This window comes from Balaenoptera physalus (genome assembly GCF_965194825.1).
Source record: "Balaenoptera physalus genome assembly, chromosome: 17".
In the NCBI taxonomy this organism is placed as follows: Eukaryota; Metazoa; Chordata; class Mammalia; order Artiodactyla; family Balaenopteridae; genus Balaenoptera; species Balaenoptera physalus.
Genome location: NC_138895.1, coordinates 74608750 through 74634458, shown reverse-complemented (window position 1 = coordinate 74634458; position 25709 = coordinate 74608750). Strand labels below are relative to the sequence as shown.

General features: G+C 41.6%; 2 long non-coding RNA genes across 2 annotated transcripts in view; one reads left to right on the top strand and one right to left on the bottom strand.

Moving 5' to 3' along the window:
- Positions 1-25709, top strand: part of LOC309647115 — a 310763-nt gene that overhangs the window by 43777 nt on the left and 241277 nt on the right. The gene's annotated exons all lie outside the window — the stretch shown is intronic.
- Positions 1483-5413, bottom strand: LOC309647119. The gene is made up of 2 exons (XR_014255821.1): positions 1857-5413; positions 1483-1813 (listed from the first exon to the last, which is right to left on the bottom strand). It is a non-coding gene; the product is annotated as an uncharacterized lncRNA (long non-coding RNA).

The window sequence follows — 25709 nt, the reverse complement described above, 5'->3', positions numbered from 1 at the left end:
ATGGTATCTTGCTGCTTTCTGGTCCTAGTCTATGAGCTCAATCTCTGCCATTCTTCCTTCCTTTTCCCCATAAAAAAGTTTCTGCCATTTTTTTCAGCTGAAGCTTTTTCAGAGTTGATGAGCTAAGGCTATTTTACCATTTCAGATGGTTATGAAGGATATTTCTTCTGCTAGATCGGCCTGATAGATTGGCCAGATAAAGCCGCTATCCTTTGGATGTTCTCATGAGTGGTGTTGCTCAATAAGTTGTTTTGAGCTTGGCTCCATATCTCAGCAAACTGGTCTTAGCTGTTCTTAATTTTCCCCTCTGTGAATTATATACTTATATAACATAGGACTCTTTCTGTTTTAAGTGACAAAAATCCAACTTGCTCTCCCTTAGTGAAAAGAGAGGCTTTCTGACTTGAAAAGTTTAGAGCATCTGGTTCAGGCATAGCTGGATCCAGGTGCTCCAAATGATATCTCCAGCAATCTGCATCTCATAAACACACAGTAAACTGTGCAGGGAGAAGAATCTCTGATTGGCTGGACCTTGGCCTTGTTACTGAGAGTATAGCAAGGATGGCACATCAAATGGAAATCAAGGTGGTATCTCTAGGATAAAAAGGAAAAGATTCTGAGCAGCAAATACAGCAAATGTCAACTACCACAGTATTGGTACAACTGGGTGTCAACACTGAGGCTTGGGGGATTTTTGCCTGTCAAGATGGAATGCTTTACTCTCCCCATGGTGGTCACTGCACCACACATCCTTGTGTCTAGGGCAAGCAGCCTTGATGCTGGATACAGGAACAAGTCTCTGAGATGACACACTTGCCTGTTCTTTCACTCTGCGAGGGACTTTCTTTCCCTTTTTATTTCTCCTTCTGGAAAATAATACAGTGAACTGGCTGATAGCCTGAGCTCTGCAGCTACATAGCCTGGGTTTGAATCATGGCACCATTCTTATTAGTTCTTTGACTTTGGGCAAGTTACTCAACCTTTTTGCACATCCGGATAAGCAGATGCATTTTCTTCAGCTGCATTTATTTCTTTATCTACTTTTCTTCATCACATACTACAATAGTGTCTTTCCCAAGAAGATGAAATGAAATAATAATTGTAAGGGCTCAAACAGTGCCAGACATATGGTAAAGGATTAATAGGTATTAGTTATTATGATTCTCACCCTACTGCAGAACTTCCTCCCAGAGAGCTAAACCACTGGTGGGCCAGATTAATCCACTGGGTGCTTTACTAGACCCATCCTCCTTCCTTCCTTAGCGTCCTCCAGATTTTGTCCCATTGGTCCTCTGGGAACAAGAGCATTCTGGTTAAGCGTATGAGTTTGGAAGTCAGGCAACCCTGGGAATAAATCCTGGAATTACCAGAAGTAATCAAAATACTAACCACGTCATGGATGTTGGCCCTAACCACAGGGACAGCATGTTGGAGACCCTCTGATGTGTATTGAGACCGGGGATTAATCACTGAGTTACTATGTCATTACTGGTCCAGGGCCATGTGTCCTGGCTTAGGGAACTAGGTATGTGTGTATGCTGGGTTTACATGCAGGAAACACTTAAGGGCTTGGGGCAGCTGCTATTTACCAGCTAGTATGGAAGTACCCCAATATTCTAACAATTGGCAGGGCTTTCTGTGCATGCCTCCTGGTAATAAATCCTGACTGTACCACCTACTCATTCTTGCCCTATCCAAGCGCCAGTTTTCACAGCATTTAGCATTACATGGGTTAGCATATAGTAAGAGCCCAATAATACTATTAGTATTAATAATACCTACTATTGTTAATGTATATTCCTCCATTCCCTACCTCCAGTTTGTTCCAGTGCATGTTAATAATCTCCATTCCCTACCTCCAGTTTGTTCCAGCTTAGATTTAAATCCTGTGTTTCCACTGACATTTTGGTACAAGGTATCCTGATTTTTGCCTTAGGTGGAGAAAATATTATTATCAGAAAATAATGATGGTAATTAATTCTTCAGAACTAGAAGGTTATGCTTAGCTTATCAAATTTGGGCTCCATTCCTCCTCCAAGATTATTAACATGCACTGGTATTCAGATTCTTTTTTTCCCTCCACAGTGCTCTGGCAGAGACTTTGCAAGGTTCAATCCAGGTCTGCATAACGCTCTCAGATAAATCTCTGGCTTTGTCACACTGTCGAGCTGCTAATAAAGAGAGTGGGCAAGCATTGTAGCAGGGCTTTCTTTGGTCAGAGAGCCCTGATGGTGTGTCAGGATTATATAATTCACCCTCCTAGGGAATCCAAAAGAAAGATAAATTGTTTGGTTGGGAGAAATTAACCGCGGATTGATCCTATCTGTTTTAATTTAACGCAGGATGGCTTAGACTACTCCAAAGGAGCAGATGGGCTATTGATCTGACAATAGGATAATCAGAGCATCAAAGCTGGGTCGGGGGAGACTTTGGAGCACTTGGGGCTTTGCCAGCATGGCCTTCTTGGAAGGAAAGCTATCCCTTAATTGAGCAAACGCCTTTGCCTGCTAACAGGTCTTATTAGGGCAAGTACTCCCAAGGCTCAGACCTGGCACTGGCACGGAGCTCTCGTGTAAAGAGGCCACATCTTATGCCGGGTTTGCTGGCAGAGAGATGCAACTTGGCAGTGGAAGGGGGATGAACTGTGGGGGAGGGGATGTGAGGGAGGGATACCTCTGGGTATCCCTACCACTGTAGAAAGCTGGAGATAGAGACAGAGGAGAGCTGGAATTAGAATCAGCTGGTAGAACTCAGACTACAGGGTCTCTCTTTTTCTACCTTCCTTTTCTTTGAAGATGCTTCTGTGCCCCTTCCCCCGGTCTGTTTCGTTTCCGCCTTGTCTCTGGGTTCACCCCTGCGCCCCTGCAGCTGCAATAATGCTGTGATTGGCCTGTGAGGACTGCAGTTACCCCGAAGAGCCAGGCCAGAGGTGTGTGCTGGGTCAGGGGCCCCAGGATGAGCAGGGTCACATTGTCCTGTTGTCCTGAAGCTCTGTTTGTGGCTTTCTCCTGCTGCATCAGGAAGCTCCCAGATGGGTCAGGCAGAGTTCTTGGGCTGCCACAGTGACTGCTATGTCAGGACAACCTGACACACGAGCCAGCTGAAGACCCAGCCAAGGCCTGAGTATCAAAGGGCAAATGGAGACATAGGGGCCCAGAGAAAGGGCAAATGATTCAGAAAGTGACCCTTGGAGTAGAGTTTTGCAAGCTTCCTGGACCTGACTGAGGAGACCCTGGGTTTCCTTACTCCAAGGACCTCTTTAGGGGGAGTGGGGAAGATAGCAGGTCCTGGAGAGCTGTGATGATCAGCTCTGGGTGGTTGTCTGTCAGACGTCTAGATTCTGGGGAGGCAGCAATGGCCTCACTAGACTCATGAAACTTGCATCCTAGCAGGGAGAGGAGGCAATACAAAAACACATATCAGGTATTGAGTGCTAGGAAGATTTTTTTTTTTTTAGATCCTAATATATATATATATATTAGGATCTGAATGTCGAAATGAAACTTTAAAATGAAGCATTGATCACTGACTTTAGGTACCTTATATCATTCTTATTCAAGGTCAGTTGAATGGGTGATTTTGTGAATTTGTCTTTTCTGTTTTTTAATTCAGCTTTATAGATGGGAAGAAAAAGAGACGAGACCAAGCCTATATACTCAGTTTGGATTTTTCACGTAGCAAAGCCCACTTTGCTTCCATTTTCTGTGCATTTGAGGGAAAATAGGATTTTTTGATGCCTGAAATGGTAATGATTTCTTTTTTCCACCTAAGAGATACATCAACTAAAGGAACAGCAAGATTCTTGCCATAGTGGAAAAATAATAAAGTATATTAATAGCGGAACAAATGGATCTTGCTGGGAAATATTTTAGACTCTCAGTGGTCTCATGGAGACAGAATATTCCTTAAACCTAAAAACTTTTCTTTCCTTCTTTTGGATTTTTTAACAAAAAGACTAACACACCTTTCAATGAAAACTGCTGAACCATTTGAAGTTCAGCTGTTCAAACCCCAGTGTAACCAGAGGCCCTGAATGCACAGAACACCCAAGCCCACACGTTGGTGTCCTTTTGCTAAGAACCCTGGATTGACTGTCCTCTGTTTTCCCTCCTTTTCAAAACTGCTGTGCTCACTGGGCCTTGGCTCTCAATATGTGGCTGTAAAAACAATGATTCTTATGCAAACACAGAGAGTGAAAGAATGAAGACAGACTGTGTTTCTTCTAAGATGACTTAATAGTGAAGGGGATCTTCTACCTGATGCTTCCAAGCTATTTAGTCTGAGGGAAAATATGAATCAAGCCCATTAGCAGCCACAGAGCTTTGCGTAAGAGTTTCACGCGAGATGGGGTGATCTAGGGACAGCTTGGTCCAGGGGGAATACAGATTTTGGACTCAACAAGCCTGGTTTGAGTTCTGACCCCAAACTGGCTAGCTGTGTGACTTTGAGCTATCTGACCTTGGACAGGGTATTAGTCAAGGTCTCCTGAGGAAGAGAACCAATAAGATATATATCCTATCAAGAAAAGTTCTACGATTGGCTGTCTGCAAGCTAGAGGTCCAGGAAGGTGGGTGGTGTAATGCAGCCCAAGTCTGAAGGTCTGAGAATCATGGGAGCCTATGGAGTAAGCCTCCGTCTGAGGGCAGGAGAAGATCATGTTCCAGCTCAAGTGGTCAGACAGAAAAGGTCAAATTCTCCATTCCTCTGCCTTTTTGTTCGATTCAGGCCCTCAAAGGATTGAATGATGCCCGCCTATACTGGGGAGGGCAGCCTGCTTCACTCTACCTGTTCAAATGCTGATCTCATCCAGAAACACCTTCACGGACACACCCAGATATCATGCTCAGCCAGATATCGAGGTACCCTGTGAACCAGTCTGGCTGACACATAAAGAGAACCATCACAGACGGTTGCCTAACCTTTCTTATCTTCAGTTCCCCTACCTTTAGCAAAGAAAGTAATAATATGTCTTATGATGGTTAAGAAGATGAATGAGTTCACATATTTAAAACATGTAACAGTGCCTAGCACACAGTAAGCATGACGTAACATGATAAAAAAGTTGGTTATTTTACCTCTTCCCTTCCAATTTTTATAATGTAATATTAAAACATGTCTTTCAAAAAAAAAAGTTAGTTATGACTCATTCTGGATCTCAGTTTTCTGACTCATGGAATGAGGTTATTATTATGCAGTTCAGGTTGTTTTAATGTCATGAAATAGTGCAGTGTTTTGTAAACAGTAATGTACTAAGCAAATGGAACCTAATTTAGCCCATGTAATCCTTTTGAGTTTAAACTTTCCCATTTAGAAAGTCTGATTTTTTTCCACTAATTTAATCCCTATTCAGTGAATTAAAAGAAAAATAACCTTTAAATAGGCTCTGATCTATTTTTTTAAAAATTATTATTTATTTATTTACCCACCTCCTTGGCTCTGTTGGGTCTTCGTTTCTATGCGAGGGCTTTCTCTAGTTGCAGCAAGCGGGGGCCACTCTTCATCATGGTGCGTGGGCCTCTCACTATCGCGGCCTCTCTTGTTGCGGAGCACAGGCTCCAGACGCACAGGCTCAGTAGTTGTGGCTCACGGGCCTAGTTGCTCCGCGGCATGTGGGATCTTCCCAGACCAGGGCTCGAACTCGTGTCCCCTGCATTAGCAGGCAGACTCTCAACCACTGCGCCACCAGGGAAGCCCAGCCCTGATCTATTTTTACATTTATTACTGGTGGTTGGCGTTGAGAGACTTCAGGATTTTCACTAAAAATGTTATGCAAAAATCAATACAATGCATTAAAACAATTATGAAAATACGACAAATGAGCAAAACAGCCCATTATTTGTTAGTAGACCTGATGGCTATGGGAGCCTCACTTGGAACACTTAGAGATAGACTTCAGGAATAATTCAGTGCAATCTAATCTAATTCATTGGAATTATTCACTGAGTATCTTCTACTAAATATCAGGTACTGCACTGGAAGAGGAAGGTTAACATTTAAATTTCTCTGCCTTCAAGGAATTCTGAGTCTAAGAGGGAAATGTGAAGCTATGATACAAGACAGAATATGAGGTGGCCTAAGTTTTCTGTGACTTCGGAGAAGAAAGCTATTCCATTAAGTGAATGAGAATAGAATCGCAGGTTTCTAAAAGTCAGAGGAGAACTACAAAGGTGAACTAATCTAATCTTTTGTGCAATTAAAAGTTCTTTCCATGATATCATTCATTCATATGTCAATTTATTTGCTTACTTATTCCACAACTCCTGAATGCCTGCTGTATGTCACAGGTATAGGAGAGGAAGAGGTTAATAGGACATTGTGTTAGTCAGCGTTCTCCAGAGAAACAGAACCAACAGGATGTATATTTATTCAATATATCTGTATCTATATCTTTATCTACCTATATCTATCTACCTACCTACCTACCTATCTACCTATCTATATCTATCTATCTATCTATCTATCATCCATCTATTTAGAGAGAGATTTATTTTAAGCAATTGACCCTCAAGATTGTGGAGGCTGGCAAGTCCAAAACTGGCAGAGTAGGCCTGCAGGCTGGAGACCCAGGGAAGAGTTTGCAGTTCAAGTCCAAAGGCAAAATTCCTTCTTGCTCAGGGAGGTCACTCTTTTCTCCAAGACCTAGATGAGGCCCTCCCACATGTGGAGGGTACTCTGCTTTACTCAAAGTCTATTGATTTAACTGTTATGTCATCAAAAACATACCTTCACAGAATCATCTAGAATAATGTTTGACCGGGCTTCCCTGGTGGCGCAGTGGTTGAGAATCTGCCTGCCAATGCAGGGGACACGGGTTCGAGCCCTGGTCTGGGAAGATCCCACATGCCGCGGAGCAACTAGGCCCGTGAGCCACAACTACTGAGCCTGCGCATCTGGAGCCTGTGCTCCGCAACAAGAGAGGCCGTGATAGTGAGAGGCCCACGCACTGCGATGAAGAGTGGCCCCCGCTTGCCGCAACTAGAGAAAGCCCTTGCATAGAAACGAAGACCCAACACAGCCAAATAAATAAATAAATAAATAAATAAATAAGTCAGGAGCTCTTTAAAAAATAAAAATAAAAAAAATAATGTTTGACCATAAATGGGTACCATGGCCTAGTCAGTTTGACACATAGAATTAACCATTACAAACATCATTCTTGCCCCTGAGGGCCTCACAATATTGAGTGAGAAACATAATCGAAAAAGTTTACTGCTCTGTGGAATTATTGTTAGTGATAGAGGAAAATTCCAGGCACCATTGGAGGCACATAGGAGGGAACAGCTAATCTAACCTGAGGATATCAGGGAGAACGTCTCAGAAAATGGACAGGCAAGCTGGATCGTGAAAGCTGAACTGCATAAAGCCTTGGCCAAATAGAGAAGAGAATAACATATAATAAAATACAGGAATTGGAAAGGAAAAATACACACACACACACACACACACACACACACACACACACAGGTACCTATAATCACAGATTGAAAATTGAAGGCTGTCAAAGACAGCCTGGTTATTGTGACGGACCATTATTTATTTGTTTTAATGACTGAAGTTGTAGTAGCAGCTAGGTGGTCTCCCATAAAGTTCAGGTCATATGTACTGAAATTGCTCTATTTAAAATGTCTGTTCTCCAATGCCTACATTTTTACCATTAGCAATACTTTCCTCTTGTTGCAATTTTCTTCCAGTATGAATTCCATTTCAAATAATATGACATCTCTGAATGAACATGTGCCTGGCACTGTAAAAATAATATATCTAAACCCCATCAAAGTCTACATAGTAGATAATTTTATATCCATATGAAAAGTGAGAAAACGGATGATTACAGATGGGTTAATTACTTGCCTATGGTTACATAGTTATTAAATGGAAAAGCCAAAATCTGAATTTAGGATTTTCTTGCTCTAGCTGTTTCAGCTACTCCAGGGGGTCTTGAGAAAAATGGCTACTGGATCCAGGCCAGTAGCCGAAATGAGTGAAATAGGTGTGTGTAAATGCACAAAACACCTGTGTGACAGGTGGGGACTGCAGTGAATTGGAGAGCTCATGACTTATCCAAAAGGGCAGGTGCTACTCAGTCCCAGCCAAATGTTCCCCTTGGGAAAGCAGGCCCTGTGTTGCTAGAACCCCAGTTTTCAAGAAAAACTGGAATTCTGTTTGATTTTTTTGAAATATCAAATCTTTTTATTTTTAAGTACTGGCCCCAGTACATAAAAACACCATGGGGGCCAAATAAAACACATCTAATGGCTGGGAGGTTCCCATGAGTTACTGATCTATACTATTATTCCTCCCAAGATGTAAATATTTCTAGCACATTAGCATGGTAGCACCTCAGAGTGTTTATTTTAATTTTTTTTAAGACTTATTATTTATTTATTTAATTTATTTTTGGCTGTGTTGGGTTTTATTTGCTGCACATGGGCTCTCTCGTTGAGGCGCGCGAGCTCAGTAGTTGTGGCATGAGGGCTTAGTTGCCCCGCGGCATGTGGGATCTTAGTTCCCTGACCAGGGATCGAACCCACGTCCCCTCCATTGTAAGGTGGATTCTCTACCCGTGGACCACCAGGGAAGTCCCACCTCAAAGTGTTTAAATATGTAGTAATAATATTTGTGAAGCCAAATGTGGTCTCATGACTTTCACTATAATCACGTGAGGCAGATGGGGAAATGATTGTTACATTCCTATTGACCTTGAAGCAGCTGAGGGTAAAGAGAATTAGCAAACCTGTCCTAGGACACTCATGATGGAAGAAGGACTCATATCCTCCAGCCTAATGCAGTCTCCATTATATTATGTAACTTTCTTCAACACTGTTCAACTGGTAAAAATTTCAACTATGCAAGAAGCTTAAATTCTAGAGTTCTGCTATTCAACATTGTGCCTACATTTAACAATACTGTCTTGTGCACTTGAAATTATGTTGGGTGGGTAGATCTCATGTTAAGGTTCTTAACACACACACACACACAGACACACACACACACAGACACACAAAGATTTAAACTAACCAGGTATCTAGAGCAAAAGGGAAAAAAGTCAATGGTGTATCATAGGCTGGCATTTGAGGAAATTAGAGAAATAGAAATGCAGACAGAAATGGTTAAGGATCAGAGCTAAGCTGGGAGGTCAAGTCTGGGCTAATCTTAGACCTCCTAGAAAGGTGTGGGATGTGGAACACCCTGACACTAGCCCAGAGCCCTTCCAAAGTGGGCATCAGTTCAGGGGTCTGATGGAATCTCCTTGCTTACAAAGACACTGGCGTTCAAAGAAGCCTTAAAATTTTCTAATGACTCATTCATTGAATACACAGTTACCAAGGACCTACTGTGTTCCAAGTGGCCTGTGACTTTTCTTCTTTCTCTACTCCTCCCCTCCCACACTGAAGTGAGATCTATACGCTGTAGCCCTGGGACTTGGTAAACTGATGAATGATTGGCTTTAATTGAAAATAGAAACCACTTTTTGTGCTGTCTGTTCTAATCATGGAAATGGTTGTCCTTGGGAGGGAGTGAGGAGATAGGAACTGGGTTCTGAAAACAACTTGCTCTTCTGCTTTAAGAGACTATGGTACCTCCGGCAGCTTTCCACTGACTCCTTCAGGCCAAAATGAAATAGATGAGTATCTAAAAGTCTGAATAATATGTGAAGGACAGATAACTCCATTGGTAGTGTTAATTGGCATACACTCAGATAACTCCATTTGTAGTGTTAATTGGCATACACTCACTTCTCTGCCTTCTGTAAAATATAATCCTATAAGATACTATATGAAGCATTATGATATGATACAATACAGGCTCTGCTGTTTGAAGAGAGTCTGGAGCTCTATAGAAGGGAGGGCTTTAGTCAACAAAGTTGTATTAGGTGTCTCCTATTTGCCAGCTACTATAGTAAGCCTTGGGGATACAGAGGAGACAAGACTCCTCTCTGCCCTCGAGTATCCTAGTAGGGATGAGAAACCTGTAAAGCCGACTTTTCAACACCACAGTGTAAGTGATGAGCAGGACCCCTAGGGGCTCATGGGAGTGATGGGAGCCTGGTGGAGCCTGGAGGATCAGGGAGGACCCTTGGAAGAGGTAACTCTGGATTCTGGGAATGGTAGTTATCACTTGAAGCCTTGCGGGGAAATGCAACCTGTGGACTGCTTTAAGGTAATGCCAGGCCTGTGGACAGCGACACAGGGTGGAAATAGGGCAGGAGGCTGGGCTCGGGCAAGGCAGGATGGTGGAAATAAATATGAAGTAGACACAGGCGGAGGAAAGGACCTGGAGCCTGGATGAACAGGGAGCTATGTGGGAGGGTGGCATTCGGGTGTACTCAGGCAATACAGCTAAAGAACAGAAAATAAGAAAAGGACCTGAGGGCAAGGTAAAGGGCTGCCAAGAAACTAGTCAGGGATTAGAGACCGCAAAGATACAAGAGAATCCAGGGCAGCCATCCAAAAATTAGACATCCGACTCCAGTGTCAGCACCTCCAGGACCTGATTCTGAGGAAGCGTTCCCTCCTCGTGTCCTTCCCAGGAGGACAGGACGGGAGCTAATCCTTTGGCTAAGATCACAGGAGACTGGTGGGAACACCTGGCTGGCATAGGCTATCAAGGGCAGGAATTAGAGGAAATTTCCTATTGACAAGTTATCTAACATTTTGATGAGTGAGTCTAGGCTGTGTCATCTCTAATGATCTCAAGTGATATCAAATGGCTTAACCAATGAAACTTTTTTTTTCTAATCTTTTGCCACATGCCACGAACTATTCATGAGCCGCGATATCCAAGTTCAGTTTTACCTAAACATTTTAATGCATAAATGAATAGGTCATCACGACAACCCATGTCATTATGAAAGGTGGTCTCCTGGGCTGATGGTGGCTTGGCTTTTTTCCAGTTATGACGTATACTTTCAAACGCAAAGCAAGCTAGTATTTCCTCTCCATTCTCACTGCAGAGGAAAGTCATAGGAAATATACAGAGCAGATATTAAGTGCTGCACTCTGTTCTCCACGCAAATTGTAATTTTTTCCCGATATTCTTGGACATCTTTCTCTGTGTTGGTTGTTGGAAGTTATTACGTTGGGAAGTTATCAAAGCAGCTCCAGGTAGGTGGAAAGCCCCTCCTAGAAAACAATAATATAAATAAATAACTTTAATAACCACCTGCAAGGCTGGTGTAATTTTATCTATGTTACAAATGAGGAAACAGAAGCTCAGACAGGTTAGTAGAAACAGTACATCATGGTAAAGCCACTATCTGATTAAATCTCAGCTCTGTACTCACCAACTATACAACTGTGGGTACTCTTAGCTTTTGTTTTCTTTCCTCATGTCCACAATCTCCCTTTCTCTCTCCATAAACACGCTGTTGTTTCTCTAGTATATTGCACTTTAATAAATGGAGCCACCAATCACCCAATTGATCAAGTCTGATTCTTGGGCATTATTTTTGCCTCTTCTCTGCAGCTTCCTCATTCCTCATACCTAATCCATCAAGTCTCCTGCTGCTTATGCACTGGATACTTTCCAAACCTGTCTGCTTCTCTCTACCCCCAGTACTTCCATCTTCGGTTCATCTTCTCACTTTTGGTCTCCCTGCATCTCCCTCCGCCCACCCTGATTCAAAAGCATTCTCTACTTGCAGCCAGAGAGTACTTACTTTTATTTATTTATTTTCCAGACTTTTATTTTTTATTTTATTTTTTCACAGTAAGGCATTTTATTTTAAATATAGCAGTGTGTACATGTCAATCCCAAACTCCCAGTCTATCCAGAGGGTACTTTTAAAGCCCCAAATCTAATTCTATAACTACTCACTTTACAATCTTTTTATGGTTCTCTGCAGCCCTGAAGATAAAATCCCACATTCTTCATGTGCTTAACAAAACCTTGTATCTGCCTCTCCAGGCCTATCTCCTGCCACGTCCCCTCTTTTTCCATGCTTCAGTCATTCAGGACTTTTCTTCAGTAGCTCAAAGTGTGTGGGTCATACACTCTTTCTTATCACATAACCTTCACACTTTCCTTTTTTTCCCCTCTCCCTGGAAGGCTCTGCTCCTTCCTCTCCCCCTTTTCCTTTGCCTGGCTAACTTCTCCTCATCCCTTGGGTTCTTCCTGACTGTTGAGCTGGCTCAGGGACCTATATTATATGATCCCACGAAACTCTGAACTTCTCCCTCCTGATACTCACCACACTTGTAATTTCTTCTTCAGTGTGTGTCTTCTCAAATGGATTACAAGTTCCAGGCTCAGTGCTATAGGTTTAGTGCTTACCACATAGTAGTTGCTCAGTAAACATTTACTGAATGAATGCATATGTAAATGGGGACCTTGCAAAATTAGGTAGGTGAAAGAGTTATATAGATCCTAGAACATAGTAAACATTTCATCTAAAGTAGCTCTTATACAGTATACTTTGATCTCAAAGTTAATAAAGCAGAATGGAGAATGGAACCTTGGTCTCCTTGGTTAAAAAAAACACGTCCTTTCCACCGTATCACTTTATTTTGCAGTTCTAACTTAAAGGTCAATTCTTGTTGTTTTAGCTTTCCAAACTGAGTAGAGTGTAATCCTCTTCTTGTTGAAGGCTTTCCATGAATTAGACTTGCTTATTGAGGGAAAAAAATGATCTACCTTTAAATAAAATTCAGTAAATTTCTTGGCCCAGGTCAAGTTGACCAGACTCCTTAGCAGGCACGAGAAATTACCATATTGGCCAAAACTGTGGAAGATACAAGTGAGGACTCTTGGCCCAAGGAGGAGTTGAGTCCGTGGGGTTAGGGTCAAGTTGAACAGACAAAGAGGGGTGATACAATCTCTGAAGCAGACACAAGTATAATTTACACATAGCTGGATGTGTCTGGCTCCCATCCCTTCTTCTCTGACCTGGCTTACTATTGCTTAATTGCTCCACGAAGTCTGGTTTCCCTCACACTTGACAAATGTGAAATCTGCAGGCAAACAATGGATCAGTTAACCCAAACTCCACCAGTATTGTAAAGACTTGTGATGTGTATTAAGAATGTAAGACATCTGAAAGAAGAACAACAGGATAACAATGTCTTACATTTATGCAGCACTTTATAGTTTATAAATATCCTTTATATTTATAAACATATAAATATCCTGTAATCCTTACAAAAGCCCAGCAAATTAGGACTGTATAGTCTAAGAGCACTTAGTGGGTATTCCTGGATGCCATTCAGAGCGGTGGGGTTTGTTCAGTCCAGGAGGAGATAATGGAATAAATTTGTCATTGGAGAAAAAACATTTAAAAAGGAGTCTGAAGGTCTGGCTTCTAGTGCTGCTTTAAATTTTTTTCAGCTGGGCAGTTCTCAGAGATCATTTCACTTTTCTGAACTTGATTTCCTTATCTAAAGTGAGGATCGTAATAACTTCCCTGACTGCCTAATAGGGTTATTTTGAAATTTAGTAAGTTAATAAATAGAAAACATTTTATAACTGTAAGGTAATATTCAAAAATAAAGTATTATTTTTGCTATTATGAATGTTACAGAGGATATATAATATAATGACAATTGTTATTTAATATTAATGACAAGAAATCATAATAAAATAATCATTGGTGTTGACTAATATTAATCATTAATTATTATACATGAGAGAGAGAGAAAGCAGAGGCTGGGTTACTCCTCCTTCCCTTCCTCCTTCCCTTCCCTCCCTCCCATCCTCCCTCCCTCCTTTCCTTCCTTCCTTCCTTCCCCCCCTCCCTCCCTCCCTCCCTCCCTCCTAATTTCCTTCTTTCATTTTCAAACCACATTCACATTAATTTGATCCTGGCAGTGACCCCGGGAGAGAGAAATAGTAGTTGCTCTTATCCTCATTTTTTAGGAGAAGAAAAGGAGACACAGATTTGAGTGATTTGCCCCAGATCACAGAAAGTGGCCATGGCTGAATTGGAACAAGCATATAAATCTCTGACTCCTGGTCCAGGGCCCTTCCCAGTAATCACACTACTTCTTAAAGTTACAGCTCACTGGCAGTAACGTTCTAAAAGGAGTGCTCACTGGGGCAATTGAGGATACCAGAAAAGATCTGGATCCCTGTGGGTTTGCATTTAAGGGCGTGATGTCTCCCTGGAACACAGGATCACTCTGAGAAGTTTGACATCCTCACACCTTGAGACACGCTGGAGCTGAGAAAGGCTCAGGGAACTACAGATTCCCACAGGCCACCTCAGCATTACCTGAGGGAATGTGTTCTTAGGGTGTGATGAGGGCAGAAGGATCCACTATTAGGAGAGCAAACACTTAATGTTTTAGGACCTGCTCCAGACACTTTACATGCATGGTATCATTTAATCTTCCTAGCAATTATGCAATACAGGTGCTTGACTATCCCCACTTTTTAGATTTGAGAATTAAGGCAGAAGAGGTTAAATGATTTGTCACAAGTCATTCAATTAGCTCTTGATGGGGCTGGGATGTGCCTGCAGAAAGTCTGGGGTCAGGGTTAATAAGAGTAACCATTGAGCTCGCCTACCTCACATGTACGTACACACGTATGCATGTATGTTTGAGTTGTTCTCTGGTATGTTTGAAGTAAATGAATTTATTGTATTTATAATGTCACTTTACAGTCAGTTATTTTCTGTTTTAAAGCCCTAGCTTGGGGAATTTTTAATCTCTCAAGTTAATTTCTCAGTAATGATTCCCATTACACAGCAGAGGTAACTTCTTATCTTCATAACCCTTTCAGATTCCCCAGCACCATGCCTGTCCCATAGTATATGTGCATGAAATATTTGCTGAATGAATTTATGACACTTTTTTCCTACTATCATTTTTGCCGTCTTTTGAAAACGTGGATGGATATATCTCTTAGAAACCTTCTTTGCTTGTAAAAAGGTTGATTAGAAGGAAACTCGTCTCCCTTGGAAGAGTTATTTTATTGATCTCTGAAATTACGGTTGTATTAGTATTACTCCCTGCACCTGGGTATTTGGGAACATGGCAGAGGAATTATTAATGTCTTCTGAAGAGTCAATAATGTTTGATCGGCTCAAATTTCTGGGTCTCAATTTATTTTCTCATCTGTAAAATAAGAAAGATTAGATAGCATTTAACTTATCAGCATTAAGATTTCATGATCTTATTCAGATCATTTAGATACTTCCAAACACCCTGATATTTGACGTTACAGTCTCAGCTATCTGGATATCAGATTGGCTTTTCTAACTGTTATATACATTCCTAATGAAGGTGCCAAGTGTGGCTTCCGCCTGGATGCTCTTCCTTAGGAAACTGTCATCCTTCAAGCGCTCGATTTGACATCACCTGCCTTGAAAGGTGATGCCTCTCCCAATCCTCTCTCACCATCCATCCCAATATCTCCCTGAATTTTCCAGGGTGAGTAGGTTCCGTATCACCTCAGGTTCCACTGCACCCTGAATGTGTCTCTGTTATTGGACTTATATTTTTGCTTTGTAATTGTTTATTTAAACTTTCTTTCATTCAGTCTGTGATTACCTGGAAAAGGGTATATTTCTTCCTCTTGAGGTTGCTGAACTTACCCCATTTGTTTCCTAATAAAGAAGCCTGGCTTTGGTATCAGGGTGATGGTGGCCTTGTAGAATGACTTTGGGAGTGTTCCTCCCTCTGCTATATTTTGGAAGAGTTTGAGAAGGATAGGTGTTATCTCTTCTGTAAATGTTTGATAGAATTCACCTGTGAAGCCGTCTGGTCCTGGGCTTTTGTTTGCTGGAAGATTTTTAATCACATTTTCAATTTCAGTGCTTGTGATTGGTCTGTTCATATTTTCTATTTCTTCCTGGTTCAGTCTCAGAAGGTTGTACTTTTCTAAGAATTTGTCCATTTCTTCCAGGTTGTCCATTTTATTGGCATATAGTTGCTTGTAGTCATCTCTCATGGTCCTTTGTATTTCTGCAATGTCAGTTGTTACTTCTCCTTTTTCATTTCTAATTCTGTCGATTTGAGTCTTCTCCCTTTTTTTCTTGATTTGTGACCACAGAGAGGGGTGGCATAGGGAAGGTGGGAGGGAGATGCAAGAGAGAGGGGATATGGGGATATATGTATACATGTAGCTGATTCACTTTGTTATACAGCAGAAACTAACACAACATTATAAAGCAATTACACTCCAATGAAGATGTTTAAAAAAATTTTTTTAAATAGAATACAGAAAAAAAAAAAAAAAAGCCTGCATGGAATAAAGCAGAGTCGAGAGAGGGAAAGAAGTGTGTATTGACATCACCATTTGAATACCCGAATCCAGCTGTCTCTGAAGCTAGATATTTCTGGACTTTTTGTTCGGTTGATTGGGTGAAAACATGCCTCTCCCTTTTCTTCATTCTAGTTTCAGTTGGACTCTTATCACTTGCAACTGAAAGATTCATAGTTTTGGACCTCAGGGGTCTTTTTTACTGGTAGAGAAAAAAATGCAGTTGAACAATTGCAACAGAGTCCTAGGAAGGAGTTCATTCAGTGTACACGGCGCTGCTACAAGAGCTCAGCAGAGGTGCTCCTAAGCTACCCAGCCTTGGTACCCAAGATCAGCAGCATCAACAAACGTCACCTGAGAGTTTGCTAGAACTGCAGTCCCCACCTCAGCCCTACTGAATGGGAACCTGCATATTAACAAGTTCCCCAGGTGATTTATGTTTACATTAAAGTTTGAGAAGAGCTGCTATAAAGGCCAAGGGGAGGTATATACTAGGGATATTATCCCATAAAGGGTGACACCTGAGATGAATTTTGAGTGATGATTATTAGTACCCACTCCAGGAAGAACTGTGGGAAACAGGAGGAGGGGACATGAGTTTCCAGGCAGACAGAGCAGTCGTAAGAGAAACCAGAGTGGTGACAACTGGGAACAAAAGGTGAGCAGGAAATGGTGGGAAAGGAGGCTGAAGAAGCAGATCAGATACGGTTTGTAGTGAGTCACAGGAGACCCTTTACAATAGCAGCGCATTATTTTGAGGGGTCTTCAGGGCAAGCTGGTGACTTTAGTGACTGGAAATCCATGCTGAAGGGAGGAGTTTACTATATGGGCCTCTTAACAGCCATTACTCTGAGGAATGATTCACTTCCTGGATTTACCATCACTATACTTAGAAAGCCTTACAAATTACCATTGATCTTCCAAACACATGCTGCCCATATTACATCCTCAATAGTCAAATTTCTTCTTTTCCACATTGCTGGGCTTTGCCTTTTAATGGCTAGTCTTGAATTGATTCAAGACAGGGGATTAATGGCAAATCTTACACCTTCCCCGGAAGACTACTTCTGATTGTGTTCTGATATTCACCACAGTCAGTTACTACGATCCCTGAGTCATTCCTACCAGCTCCCAAAGATATGGTTTGGCAGAAATGTCTCTTCTTATGTTCCTTTGTGCACATCTCTTGAAGTCTGTGGCAAGATGGGAGAAGATGGAAATTAGAATAAAACTGTGGATAAAAAAGTGAAGCAAGATGAGATTACATTAAATTTATGACATGACAGGGCAGGCTCATTTTGCTTCGTGAATAATGGTTAATGACTGTTTGAATCAGAAACTATTTACTAGCTGGTTCTCATAAATCAGGGTTGGGGAGTAGAAATATTTATCATGGGCTAATATCATGTGACTTTAATATAGCCAAATATTTTAATAAGATTGAAGATTCTTAGACACAAATGTTTTAAATGATAGCAGATCTCAAGGCACTAAGAGAGGAACCTAAAGATTTTTGAAGCCAAGCACTGCCCTTTAAAAACTGAACTTTAACAACGTCTGTGCTCTCTCCCCAACCTGGTTCCTCCTGCCTCCTCTGCCCTCGGCAGTTGAGATGTGGCCAGATTTATGGTACCTGGGTCATTTTTTTGACTACTTTTTCCATTTTGTACAAGCTATTAAATGTAATTTATGAGAGTGAGGAATACATTCTAAATGTGAACACTTTTACAACTATTGGGGTGGGTCAAATGAAGGAGGCTGCTTGATGTAGAGGAATAAGCACTGGCTGGTGAACCTAGAGTAATCAGATTTAATTTCAATCCCTAAATTTGCTGTGTGACCTTGACCAAGTCACTGCTCATCTCTGGTCTTCATCCATAAAATAAAGGGCTTGGGCTATCTTGCTCACACTCTTCCCCTGCCCAGATTAGTTCATCTCAAGGACATGACTTGGTGCCCATCACCTGTGTATGTAAAAAATATGTACAATTTTTTTGAGGGGAAAAGATTGGCAGTAAAAGAGAAGAGTGATCCTGGGTTCTTACTGGAAGGGCAAGGTGGAGTTGGGATCAATTTCTTAAAAGATGGGCTATATCAAATATATTCAAATGCTAATGGGAGGGACTTCCCTGGTGGTGCAGTGGTTGAGAATCCGCCTGCCATGCAGGGGACATGGGTTGATCCCTGGTCCAGGAAGATCCCACATGCCGTGGAGTAACTAAGCCTGTGCACCACAACTACTGAGCCTGCGTTCTAGAGCCTGTGAGCTGCAACTACTGAGCCCGCGAGCCACAACTACTGAAGCCCCCATGCCTAGAGCCTGTGCTCCACAACAAGAGAAGCCACTGCAATGAGAAGCCCACGCACCGCAACAAGGAGTAGCCCCCGCTCACTGCAACTAGAGAAAGCCCGCCTGCAGCAACAAAGACCCAACACAGTCAAAAATAAATAAAATAAAATAAATAAATTTATTAAAAAAACGCTAATGGGAAAGGATCTGGCAGAAGGAGATTTTATGTAGGGAGAAAATAGATTGTTGTTAGCTTAAGAGCTTCTGAGCAGGAGGGCGGAGATGGGATCCAAAGTGTAAGAGGAGGGAGTGACGTTGTATGAAAGAGTTGTCTATTACAGTGGGAGGAGGCTTGGAGAGGATGGCTTAGATGGCTTTTGTAAATTTGTAGCAGAGAAATTGAGCATGTTCTGATGGCTTTTGTTTTCTCTGAGAAACCAGATGGCAGGTTATCTGCTAATAGTGCACTGGGACCGAGGGTGGAGTATGACATGCTAAAGAAATGAGAAGTTTTGAAATTAATTGTGGAAAGCTGGAGAAAGTGTTAGCAAGAGAAACACATAAATATTTTCAAGGTCCAGTTGGGGTGATGATCATTAATGTAGAGTTGTGGCTTGTTCCGGTATACTTAACTGTGCTTGATAATTTTAGTTTGTTCCTTAAAAATCACCCCTACCCCTCCAGAGGCTGACCTCTGTGGCTACATCTACCATCTCTTTTGCCCTTCGGAAAGTTTCGTTGATGGAAAATCCCAGCAGAAAGTCAGCAAGGAGGAGAAGAAGGTGGTGGTGTTTGTTCCATTGACTCCTTCATTGTAGAGGTTGCCAGAGTTTCAACCGCATCTCTCAACTGGAGGTCATGGATCCTGCCAGGTAACCTTGTCTCTGGGATGGGGTAGGGACGCCTCCTGTATCCCCTCTCAGGCCTTGGAGCGATCAGTTCACCTTGGCTGTCCCTGGTAATCCTGGTATGACAAGATCCTTTGTGGGTTTCCCAATACACTGCTCGCAGCTTTGTGAACAGCACCTGTGTTAGCTTTTTTCTGGAACACCAATTTGAGTTTGCTATATGTTTCTTGCTGGGATCTTGATTGAAATATCAATCAAGATCAAATCTTTCTCTCCAGCAATGCTCAACTGCCCATATATAGAGAAAAGCGTTCAAGGGTAGGGTTTTTGTAGTTAAGTGTAAAAAAGGGATAGATGAGGAGGGAGGGACAGAAGAAAGTGTAATATTTTTGTCCAAGAGTCATTGAAACGATAGGTCATGTGAACTGCTTAGGGCAGGAGGTGAACTGCTCCTGGTTTAGGGCAGTGAGATCAATTTACAGTAAGTTTCCATGTTGAAAAATAGGAGGAATATGAAGAGGTGACTAAGAAGATGGAGGAGGAGAAGTTGTGATCAGAGAGTGGAGAGGCCGAACCAGAAACTTCAGAGGCAGAACAATGTCAGGTGATGATAACCTGAGAGTCGGATGATGGTAACCTGGGAGTTAGTAGAAGTGGGTAAAGCAGAATTTGAGAAGGAAGTTCATGTTGTTGAGAAGCCAAGTGACTGGATAACTCCTCTGTGTTGTCACTGAAGTCACAAATGACAATGCAGGTATTGCGTTTGAGGAAAACACTCTGAGTCAGAAGCCAGATTCTTTTTAATTAAAAAAATATTTTATTTAAAAATTTTAATACATTTTAAAAGGTTACTTTACATTTACAGTTACTGCAAAATATTGGCTATATTCCCTGTGTTGTACAATACATTCTTGAGCCTATCTTACACCCAACAGTTTGTACCTCCCACTCCTCCACCCCTATGTTGCCCCTTCCCCCTCTCCCCACTGGTAACCACTGGTTTGTTCTTTATATCTGTGAGTCTGCTTCCTTTTTGTTATATTCACTAGTTTGTTGTATTTTTTAGATTCCACATATAAGTGATATCATACGGTATTTGTCTTTCTTTGTCTGACTTATTTCACTAAGCATAATACCCTCCAGGTCTATCCATGTTGCTGCAGATGGCAAAATTTCATTCTTTTTTATGGTTGCGTTGTATTCCATTGTGTCTATATACCACATCCTCTTTATCCATTCATCTATTTTTTTTAAATTTTATTTTTTATCCATTCATCTGTTGATGGACACTTAGGTAGCTTCCATATCTCAGAAGCCAGACTCTTTAGTGAATGAGAGGGAGTAACTAGGGGTTCAGCAGAAGACAGAAGGTAGTCAGCAGGAGTAGTTGAAGTAGATATCTTGAGCCTTAAAAGAGTTGTCAGAAAAGTGACAAGAAGCCCCAAAGTTGACAGAGAATAGTGTATTTACCTGCTTCAGGACTGTGTTAAAACAAAAATGGCCGTTGAAAGACTGTAGGGGAAGCAATGTCTTTAGGGGAGAGCCAGGGTTCTGTTAAGGAAAGAAACTGTAGCGAATGATCTGAGAAGAGCTGTACATTATAGAGGAGTTTTCTGGAGATGCATTTCCAGAGGACAGAGCAGACATATGTGTAGGGGAGTATGGAATAGAGAGCTTGGCCTGGGTCAATGGCCAGCCTAGGAATTCAAAGGCATTGCTTCACCGTGGAACTTCTACATACGGAAACTGATAAGCAAGGTGAGATGGAGTTATTCCTGTTGGCGTATTTGTAGAGGGTGAGCATTAGGCATAGTGGATGGAGGGCCAGGGTTACCAGGCTTGGGAAGCTCTCCCCAGTCTCAGTATCCAGGGCTTATGGGAATGTGGGGTCAGCTTGTCCCTCTTCTGGTTTGTGCTGTTTCACCTCCTGGGATTAAAATCCTGTCGGCATATCTGCTTTGGGATAACATATCCATGTATCTGTTCATCGGTTCAATTATTTATTTGATGAACACACTCAGTAAGAATCAATAGGTAATTGGTTCAGTAGGTAGAAGTTATTGGAAGCTTGCCTTTGATTCAACAAAACAAAACAAAACCCTAACAAATTTCTTCCACTGTGTTCTGGCCACATTGGCTTTCTTTCTGCTACTGGAACAAAGAATCCAAATTTGTTCACTTTTTGGGCTCTTAGCATTTTGTTTTCTTTCTCTGGAATGGTCTTTTGTCCACATCTGTGCATCATTCACTCCTTCACTTTAGGTGAAATTTTTGCTCAATGTCACCTCCTCCGGGATTTCTTCAGGTACCAGCCTATTAAACCCCCCTTATTGTATTCTCCTACAATACAATGTTTTTCATTGCTTGTATTATCTATATATTGGCTTAGTTTTTTATCATCTGTCTCACCCACCAGAATGTATGTTCTATGAGGGTAGGAATTTTGTCTTATTTGTTTTCTTATCCATAATGCCTAGGAGAGTCCTGCTATACAGTAGGTACTCAGTAAATGTTCATTGTTTGACTGCTATATGTATGAATGAACAAACTGGAGCTCTATTTTGAGATACTGAGTAACCTTCTCTGCAGGTGTTCAAGCCTTTGCTGGATCACCTGTAAGGGATTTGTCAAGATGATTTTTGCATTGGGGGAGAGGTTTTTTGTTATTTTGTTTTCTGCCTTTTCTCTTTCTTTTTTTTTTTAACATCTTTATTGGAGTATAATTGCTTTACAATGGTGTGTTAGTTTCTGCTTTATAACAAAGTCAATCAGTTATACATATACATATATCCCCATATCTCTTCCCTCTTGCATCTCCCTCCCTCCCACCCTCCCTATCCCATTCCTCTAGGTGGTCACAAAGCACCGAGCTGATCTCCCTGTGCTACACAGCTGCTTCCCACTAGCTATCTATTTTCCATTTGGTAGTGTATATATGTCCATGCCACTCTCTCACTTTGTCCCAGCTTACCCTTCCCCCTCCCCGTATCCTCAAGTCCATTCTCTAGTAGGTCTGCGTCTTTATTCCCATCTTGCCCCTAGGTTCTTCATGACCATTTTTTTTGTTGTTTTTTAGATTCCATATATATGTGTTAGCATACAGTATTTGTTTTTCTCTTTCTGACTTACTTCACTCTGTACGACAGACTCTAGGTCCATCCACCTCTCTACAAATAACTCAATTTCGTTTCTTTTTATGGCTGAGTAATATTCCATTTATATATGTGCCACATCTTCTTTATCCATTCATCTGTTGATGGACACTTAGGTTGCTTCCATGTCCTGGCTATTGTAAATAGAGCTGCAATGAACATTGTGGTACATGACTCTTTTTGAATTGTGGTTTTCTCAGGGTATATGCCCAGTAGTGGGATTGCTGGGTCGTATGGTAGTTCTATTTTTAGTTTTTTAAGGAACCTCCATACTGTTCTCCATAGTGGCTGTATCAATTTACATTCCCACCAACAGTTCAAGATGGGTGAGAGGTTTGATGAGAATAACTCTGTTTCCCTTCCACTCTGGTCTCTTTTGATTATTCCTTTGTCCATTTATTAGGGTTATTTCTTGCACAACTGGAAATGATTGTAGGAACTGAAAAGAATGCTTGGGAAATCGGTAATTTTTTTCCTTAATGAACCAGAAAAGGGAAATAAGAGGTCTTCCCATCAAACCTCTCATCCAACAGAAAAGTCATGACTTGCTTTGGCCAGTGGGACACTATCAAATGTGAGGTATGAAGAGGCTTGGAAAGTGCTTGTGCCTTGTGGCCTATCTGATATTGCTGCTCTTGTGAACACTGTGACTACAGCCTCTGTTTCCAGTCTGCTACCTGCTCCGCATGTGAGTCAGGCCATCAACACCGGCAGACTGCAAATGCAGCCACAGGCCCAGTCAACCCCATGTGAAGCAGAGATGAGTCATCCCAGCTGAGCTCAGCTACAATTCCTGAAGCACAGAATCATAGGCAAAAAACAATCATGGTTTTTAGTCATAAATATTTGGGGTGGTTTGTTACACAGCAAAAGTAAGCTGATACAAGTATAAATGAATTATTTTTTAAGAGCAGAAGAAACCCGACACAGAAAGAGAGCACAAAGAAAGGATGAGGTCTGTCAATACAAATTGTAGACAGTTTGCACAAGAACCATCCTCCCTTTCTCTAATTGACAATAAATTTGCCAATATGGACACATTTTTCTTTTTGAAAAAGTCAAGCTCCTGGCTAGAATAAACTAAAACATTTAAAAATGAACTAACATGATCCTGGATGGCTTAGGAATTTAAAATGACGCAGCCCATATTGTTAATGATCATCGAGAACAAAATGTTGTAATAAAGTAAGTTGTAGGATTATTTGCAAAGCAGAAGATAATTGCCACTTACTGAGTGCCTCTCTGAGTATGCTCAGCAAAATGGAGTAACTCGCCCATGTGTAAACAGCTTTTTAAAGTAACAGAACTAGGATTTTATTCCCAGGTATTCTTCCAGATGGAAGATAGTCTGGGACTAAGGATAGTCTGGGCTGTTTTCCCTCTCCATTTTGTCTACTACACAATTATTATAATAAGAAACTCTTTCTCTGTGCCCCACTCTCTCTTTCTAATAGGTAGACAGACAGAGAGGCAGATAGATACCTACCTGATTCTGAGTCTGACTTCATTACCTATACCTGGGACTGTTTTTAACCACTAAAAGCCTCATTTTACTCAGTTTTAAAAGGGTGATTGTGACTTCCCTGGTGGCGCAGTGGTTAAGAATCCGCCTGCCAATGCAGGGGACACGGGTTTGAGCCCTTGTCCGGGAAGATCACACATGCCGCAGAGCAACTAAGCCCGTGCACCACAACTACTGAGCCTGCGCTCTAGAGCCCGCGAGCCACAACTACTGAGCCTGTGCTCTAGAGCCCGTGAGCCACAACTACTGAGCCTGTGCTCTAGAGCCCGCGAGCCACAACTACTGAGCCTGTGCTCTAGAGCCCGCGAGCCACAACTACTGAGCCCACGTGCCACAACTACTAAAGCCCGCGTGCCTAGAGCCCATGCTCTGCAACAAGGCATCACAATGAGAAGCCCGCACACTGCAACGAAGAGTAACCCCCGCTCGCCGCAAATAGAGAAAGCCCGCTTGCAGCAACGAAGACCCAACCCAGCCAAAAATAAATAAATAAATAAATAAATTTTTGGAAAAAATTAAGAAAAAATAAAAGGGTGATAAATATCTATATCAGAAGGTTTTTGCCCAGCTTATATGAGAGAGTGACACAAGTTAGAAATACTTTGTAAACTGTGCCCTGCGGCCCAGTAGACTGGGTCAACTGGCTCAGCTAGCTCACCACAGGCTTGACTCTTCTTCTGTCGTTATCAACTGTCCATGTCTTAGATTTGCTAAATGAAGACAATTCTGTACTTACTTTGCATGGTGGTTGGTTGAGCAAATGAGATAAAGGATGGTAAGGGATTATAACACTGCCTGGCATGAAATGCGCACTCAACATGTGTTGCCCATTATTTTGATCCTTCTCTTTCTCCTCCTCTACTTCCTCCGCCCCATTAAATATGATCACTGTCAGTACTGGAATGAGTTGTGTATTGATGCACATATATATTCATGGAATGTTTAAGCTTCATGGGACTTTAGAAATACTGTAATAATTTCTCTCATTTTACAGAGAGAGGAACTAAAAATTAACTTGCCTGAGGCCACAGAGCTGGTCTATGGCTAAGCCTAGCCTAGACGCTGAGGTTATGAATTATTACATTTATTTTCAACCATATATATAGATGAAAATTCAATGGGAAAGTTAGATTTTGGAATATACACAGCAAACGAGGCTTCTGTTCATGACTGATTGCCAGTGCAAATGACATGTACCGTAATGGTTACATGCCCCTGTTGAAACTGGAACATAGGCCATCAGGCTTAGAAAAGGCCACGTGTCAACAACTTCCTATTTTTCTCCATTCTAAGATAAAGTCTTTCAAGTTATATATCACCCTGGAAAGGCCATCTGTCAAACTTGCTTAGGTTTGGGAAAGAGGTTTTTAGGTCACATGCATTACTCTTATTCCACTTGAACTTTATTTTTTCCTCTTCTCTTGATATCTGAAACTCAATGATCTTTGTCACAATTCGTGATCTCTAGAAAGTTTAAAAAATACTTACCATATAACCAAGGAGCAAAACCTCTGAATGAAGGATTTCTATATCTGTAGCTCTGAAAAGCACACACAAGAGAAAGCTGGGTAATCTTCAGTAGATATGGGGACGGAGAGGATTTCTATTTGTGCCCTTCTAGGGGTGATTTCTTTTGGAACTGCAGCTGCTGTGCTCTGAGAACTGCGCATTCCCCGGCCCACCATAAAAATGTGGTC